The following is a 7,652-nucleotide window of genomic DNA, read 5'->3' on the forward strand; positions in this document are numbered from 1 at the left end:
AAATGCATAAGGTGCTATGCCAGTATTTAGCATGCCACCTTTAAAATTGGGTGACATTGCCATTTTCAAACTTCCTCCTTAAAAGGGAGCAGGTATTTATCTTTTGCTGAATACCCTCTGTTCTGTTAGAGCTTTTTATAAAATATATATATAATTTTTACTCTAAAAAACTAGTGATTCAGCTTTTAATCTATCGAGTAGTTCCAATTTTTTAAATGAACTACTTTGCCACTTAACATAAAGAAAAAGAGAAGCAAAGAGAGAGAATAAAGGAAATTCCTTTTTCTAGAGTTTCTCTCCCCCATCTCAAGACTAAAATGCCAGACCTGTCCATTCAGATAGAAAGATGGGCCACGGGATGGTGGCCACTTAGGCAGGAGAATTTGAATTTTTAACACAGCTACAATATGAATGAATTTTATTGGATTTCTTCCTCTTCTTTTTATTTCTTCCTGTTTCCTCATTTGTTTTTGATTGACGGTACAGCTTTCTAGAACCTAGGGGAGCCTCAGGCCTTGCTTTCCAGAATCCCATTGTTCTAGCCAGTTCCTGAGGCATCCTCCCACAGTAGTGCATGGACGGTTTCAATGGGGTTTCCTTTTCTGTTTCAATTTCTGCATGTAAATTGAAAACTAAAAAGCATGTGAGTTGGAATGAACAAAGGCTTGGAATAGATGCATCGCTTTCCATTCAGAGCCTTGAATACCAATCATGGCTTAGGAGAAAGGAGAGAGGGAGGTGGGAAAAGAGAGGGCGAGGGGAGGATACATGGAATTAATGGGCATAGTCTCATTTTATAATTAAATATAGGAAACTTTAATGGATATATGCATATTTCTCACAGATAATGAGCAACACCATAAGTATTCCTTGATTCCTATAACTGAAGTACTTCTCAGAAGAAATGTAAATCTATTTCTTTTGCAAAATCATATAATAATTTGTGGGCCCATGAGGAGTATCCCATTTAAAGAACTCTAATTAGAAATATTTTTATAAAACTCATTTCATTAATTATCTCCTTTCTTTTATATCCCTTCAGTCTTTTTCATTCTATTAGTTCTTCCATTTCATCAAATGGATGTATTTATGACATTTCCATCCTAAAACAAAGAAAGAAAGAAAACCCTCCTATGTCTCCTCTAGTTACTGCCCTCTCTCCTTCCCTTCACAGCTCAGCTCCTTCAAGAGGACAGTCTCCCCCAGGTGACCAACCTCCTTGATGTGAAATCCAATAAACACACCTTCTGCTTCATTTTATCTGACCATCCCGTGTTCTTTGACCTTGCTGGAATGCCCTCCTCCTTGAAATGTTTTCCTCGCTGCGCTTCCATGACTTCATACTGGCCCAGGTTTCCTCCTTCTTCTCATCCTCCTTGGTGTGCTCTTCTGTCGATATTCAGTTTCAAATGGTAGCATGTCCCAGGTTGGGACTTCAGTCTTCTCGCTCCCTTTGGTGTGGCATTCATACATTCAAATATTTCTTGGATGCCTACTGTAGACAAGGCAGAGTCCCTGCTCTCTGAGCTCATGGTCTCATGGTAGTGAGTGCTACATTATGTGCTAATGAACACTGAGACTGGAAGTCCTTCCCAGACATTTCTTCTAAGTTTCAGACTCATAGAACCAACACCTGCTGGACTTTTCTATCTACAAGTCTCCTAGTCAGCTCACGTTAAACACGTTAAAAACAGAATTGTTCCTCTTTTCATTTCTATCCCAAGCACGTTCCTTCTTGAAGGTTGGTTGCTCCATTTACTCAGTCACCCAAGTCAGCAACTTGGGAGAATTTCTTGGCTCCTTCTTCTCCTTCAGCCTGTGCATGCAATTGGTCACCCGAGTTAGTTTTATCATTTTGGATATGACTTGAATCTGCCCTCAATGTCCCCCATTCCCAATGTGTCTACCTTAATTCAGACCCTTATCATTTTTTTTTGTCTAAATGATCTTCCTGCCTCTACACTTGCCCTCGTATATTTTCCCATATTCCCAAACATTTCTAAAACGTAAGTGTGATCATGTCACTTGTCCATTTAAAAAACTCTGTTCCCTGTTGCTAGCTGGACAACATCCAAACTCCTTAACATGACATCCTAAGCCACATACTCGGCACTCAGAGCAGATTGTGCTCTAACCTTCGTGAACTCCCACACCAGCCATATCGTCTGTGTTGTGCATTTATAAATAAGCACTAATGAGTTCCCGGAACATATTGGCCATTCTCAGGCCTTTGTACCTTCGTGTAAGCTCTTCCCTCTTCCTGGAATGTTCTTCCTCCTTCAACTGTCTAATTCCCACTTTTTCTTTAAGACGTAGCTCAACGTCATGTTGACCAGGAAGCCTTTGCTGAACTACCCGTGTGAGTGAGGCTCTCTCCTATGAGGTGTCCTCTCACACAGCACTCCCCACGTGCGGGCATGTTCCTGTATACTATAGGCACTCAATAAGTGTTTATTGAATGAATTAACTAATGAATGGTGAATGTAATCTCCTGATTTATTTTAGAAGCATAGATCGATAATGCTAAAAGGGGTTTTATTAAATGTCTAGTCTAAAGAGGGAGAAACTAAAACTAGTAAGTAGATCTCACAAGTCCTATTTCTCTTTTCCTTTACATGCTTTCTAAAATCTGTATTTTCATATTTCTCATTTGATTCAAGTGAGGTATCTTTGTCATCAAGTTTTAACTAGGAAGTGACAAAAGTTACCCAAAGCTCATCTGGAAGAGGTTGTTGCAAGAAAAAAAAAAGTTACCCAAAGGTATTAATATACTGGCTGTTAGAGGAGATGCACGGTGTCCTTACTGCTCTTCTCAGCTCTGCTCATTGGAACTTACCTATAAATGCATAAGGTGCTATGCCAGTATTTAGCATGCCACCTTTAAAATTGGGTGACATTGCCATTTTCAAACTTCCTCCTTAAAAGGGAGCAGGTAATAAGTATTAATATTTCCCAGGCAAAATTTTGGTTCTTTCCTTTCTCTTGGTAGTCTTTTTCTTCTAATCGTCACCGTCATCATCCAGAAGACGAAACTAATGAGCAAAGAAATTGCTGACACGTTGGATCCCAGCCCAAAGACTACAATGTGGGTTAGAGGGCATGTGTTTAAGAAGTAACACAAATATTTGGCATGCACAGCCTAGAAGAATGGCAGGAAAACAAGGATATGGTGATTATAAATAACCAAGAGCTACTAAAAAGAAAGGGAGGAATTATATTAGATATGGTCAAAGAGACCAAGGCATGAGAAGAATGAAGTAAAAACCTACAAAGTGTAAAAACTATGTTTGTAAGCAAGCTTGGCAAGAAAAATAAGAAATTAAGTTATAAATATTGAATGCTAAGTGTCAGGCGCTATTTTAAGGTGTGACATGTATTATTAACCCATTTAATTCTCGTAACAGCCCAGTGGGGAAGGTATTTTATTATCTCAGAGGAGAGAACTGAGCCCTACAAAGGTTAAATAACTTGTTGAAGATCTCATGGGCTTTGAACCAAGGCAATCCATTAACTATTTACAGTAAAGTAGTAAAGAGCATTTAGCAAATGTTTACACTTTTCAAAAGAATTTGCATGCATGAGTTTATTAATCCTCACAATAGTCCTGTTGTTATTCTTATTTTTAGATGAGGTTTAGGAATTTTCCATAGTCACTTAATCAGTAAATGGTACAACCTGGGTTTTAAACCAGGTTGGCTCCTTCCACTACAGCATGCAAACCTCTAAGAAAACAAATCGTACCTATAAATGAATAACACTCAAAAAGCAGGCCTGAGCCCTTTCAATCTGCTCTTTTTTCCACAGACATGTATTTGTTCATAGCTTTATTGTGATATATAACTTACATACCACAGCATTTTTCCACTTAAAATGTGCACTTTAATGAGTTTGGTATATTCAGAATGGTATTAGCCATCACCACAATATAATTTTGAAACATTTTCTCTACCCTTCACCCAAAGAAAACCCATACCCATTAGTTGTCATTTCTGATTCTTCCCTACTCTCAGTCCCTAGCAAGCACTAAACTACGTTCTTTGTCTCTGGATTTGCCTACCTGGACATTTCATATAAATGGAATGTGTGCAAGTACAATATGTGGCCTTTTGTGCCCGGCTTCTTTCCACTTAAAGTGTTTTTATGGTTCATTCATGTGATATCAGTACTTCATTCCTTTTTATGACTAAATAATATTCCACGGTATGGTTATACTACATTTTTTTTTATTCATTCATCAGTCAATGGACTTTTCGACTTTTATGAATAAGGTGCTATGAATATTGATGTACAGGGTTTTTTTTTGTGAAAGACATGCATTTTAAAATAAATAATCATTTCAGAAGTAGCCTAACAGCTCGTTCCATAGAGGACTGGTCCCATGAAAAACGAGGCTCTGTAAAACAAATAGGCAAGCAAGTTCTATGGTCAAATAAATTTGGATAGTACTTCCAGACATCCTTCCCTGCCCTGTTTGAGTCACATTACACAACAGAGGCACCAAGAACACCTGCTTTAAGGAAACCTGTTCAACTTTCCTATCCAGTGTTCCTCTAACTTCTGTAATGCTAGAATCTTCTTTCACAGAATATTATTTAACAGTCTGAGGAATTAGTTCACTATGAAACACATTTTGGGAAATTCTGCTCCAAATGTTTAGCAAAGAGAGCTTTTCAGGGAGTGGAGCAAGTGCATGGAATTCATTCTGAGATGCTCCCTTCCTTTAATCTGATGCAGCATCTTTGTATGTGACATGCACATTATAATAATAAACCTAACATTATGGCCCATTTCTATTTTGGGTTGGGAAAAATAAGTTACAATTTTCTCTTAAATATAGGCTTTTGGGCAAAAACAGTCATCCAGGTGATCTGGCAGCATTGTCACCTGTCTCAGCAGAGCTCAATGTCAATCAGCAACCAGCGATGCTGAAAATGAAGAGTCCCTGATGGTGTGGTTCATGCCTCCATCACCTCTGTGATTTCCCGAGCACCCAGCAGAGGCTTGGCACACAATAGTCACTCAAACTATTGATAAATAACAGGTGGGTGACGATTATAGAATGTACTGGGAACCACTATTTTATAGATAAAAACATGAGTGTTGAAGACTCAGGTCCTCTGACTTACAATTCTGCATTCTTTCTGACGCGTACAACTTAGGATTAGAAATTGTTTCTTTTTTTTTGAGACAGAGTCTCACTCTATTGCCAGGACTAGAGTACAGTGGCAATATCAGAGCCCACTGCAACCTCAAACCCGGGGCTCAAGGGATCCTCCTGCCTCAGCCTCCCCAGTAGCTGGGACTACAGATGTGTGCCACCATGCCTGGCTAATTTTTCTATTTTTTGTAGTTGACAGGGTATTGCTATGTTTCTCAGGCTAATCTTGAACTCCTGTCCTCAAGCAATCCTCCTGCCTCGGCCTCCCAAAGTGCTAGGATTGCAGGTGTGAGCCACTGTGCCCAGCCAGAAACTTATTTTTTTTTAATCTAAATTTCAAGTGAGACAAACAAACAAAAAATTCTACACTTCTTTTTTTGAGTGAACTGGGCTTGAACTGTGCTAAAGGAAATTGTGCCAAGAAATTAAGGTCTGAGATTTCCTTTCCCTGGAATGGTAGAATCTGGAAAAGAAAGTAAGCACTAGTCCCAGTTGGAGTCTGAAACTACCAGGGCATAAGCAGTGAAGAGTTTAGAGAAATACTAAGACCAAGTGACGAGAGCTAAACGCAAACATCACGTGGAGTGGTATTGTGCCTCTATGCGTTTTCGGCACTGCTCATTTACACACCCCGTTTTTGGAGTAGTGAAAACTATAGTAAAAAAATAATGTATCTAAATATAGCATATGCTAAAAAGCCTTGAAAAAATGAGCAGCTTGTTTTTCCTTTGTGATTTTACTGGGTCACTCAACCTTCGCTGTAGTACGTGAATCTAGTGTGCAGCAGTGGAGAAAAATATCATTTATGTATCATGGAAACAAATTAGACACTCTCAACAAGTAAAACATCTCTTAAATCATTTACTGATATTCATAAGACTACTCTAAAATGTTACTTAGTTTCAAATTTTTATGGGAAAATGCTGTCACATTAGAAATTAAATGTAAACTCAGGAATCCCTTTTGTCTCTCGGAAAGATTTATCTTAATCTCCCTTGCCATTTAAGATATAATTTTGATATTCCTAGATATGGAGAATTTCAAGTTAGTTGATTTTATAAATCATTCATTGAGCCATTTTCCTTATTTTCACTAGAAGTTATGAAGGTACTACACCATTCATCCGGGTCCTTTCCTGGGCCCCCAAATTTGTCCTCTTGATCTATTTTTCTGAATTGGAATATAAACCCCTAGTTTGTTTTTTCTTCACTGCGATGCTAGCCCAGCGCACATCCCCTAATATTTAATTTGATAGTAGCACACTGTACTTTTATAATATTTCATTTGGATAATAATAATAGCAATTCTCCCTAACAGCATGGTGCTGACCTCAGTGTTCAATTATAAATACTACTTGCTGAATATAACTGATTACCTAAAATAGAAGTTTCTTTTTTGGGAATGGGAATCAGATGTGAAAAGTGATCTTTCTACCATTTGTTTGCAGAAACCTACCAGCATGGAGGTGCTATAGATTATAAATCAGAGGTTACCAGGTCTTTTTTGGTGTAGAGAACCATGACTCTCTCCACTCCCTACCCTTGGCACCCAACCTGGCCCCCCACCAGCAAGGGAAAGGGACTTGGTCCTCACCAATAAAATTAGCTGGCCTTATCCTTGGCTCTCTGGTCCCGGAAACTGGGCCCCTCAAATGCCTGCATCTGACCTCCCATACCACTTTTCCTGCAAGTTTTCTCAGCAGTGCAGGGCTAATTCTTGTCCTTGTTTATTCCCGATGCTAAATAACCCTCTTTATTATTCTCATACCCAATGATATAGATTTAGGTGGAATGACCTTTGACACATGACATAGGTCCTCATTAGGGACGACATCTTTCATGCTGAAATGAGGCCTGAGGCAATGTTTGGTGATAGAGGGATCTCTGGGTTTGGAGCAGAGCAGTCTTACTTTTGGCCTGGTCACCAGCTGGCATCCTTGCGCAAATCACTTAACTTCTGGTGGCCTCAGTTTTTCCATAAGGCCAAGGGAGGTTAACTCCACCAGCCCTGAACCAACTCATGGAATTGTTAGGAGAATAATAAAAACCAATAGGCTTGAAGTCCTTTGAAAACAGTGAAAAGAATCACACAAATACAGCAGATATTATTGGTTGTCGCATCAGAGACTTTTGACCATACTCGTACAGTTTTAACAAAGAGATCTGCAAAAATAACAGTCTCCTTGCTGAATGAAGTAGAACTTCAGAGAATCAACCAAGTATATTGACAATTAAGAGGGAAGGGGAAAGGTATGGACTTTGGAGAAACACAATTCTGGGTTCGAGTCTAATCTGTGTCACATTGAGCGAATGACTTAACTTCAGTTTCCTCAAATGTAAACAGCAGAAATTTATCCTGCTTTAAAATCACTTTTGTGAGGGTTAAATGAAATAAGGTATACATAGCCCCTGTGAAGTTAGCTGGAGTTACCCAGTGCCCCAGACTCTGGAGATGTATATACACATCCTCTTGCAGATGTACATGCATATCATAC

The sequence above is a fragment of the Propithecus coquereli genome, unplaced genomic scaffold (genome assembly GCF_000956105.1).
Source record: "Propithecus coquereli isolate 6110/MARCELLA unplaced genomic scaffold, Pcoq_1.0 Scaffold189, whole genome shotgun sequence".
NCBI classification, from domain to species: domain Eukaryota; kingdom Metazoa; phylum Chordata; class Mammalia; order Primates; family Indriidae; genus Propithecus; species Propithecus coquereli.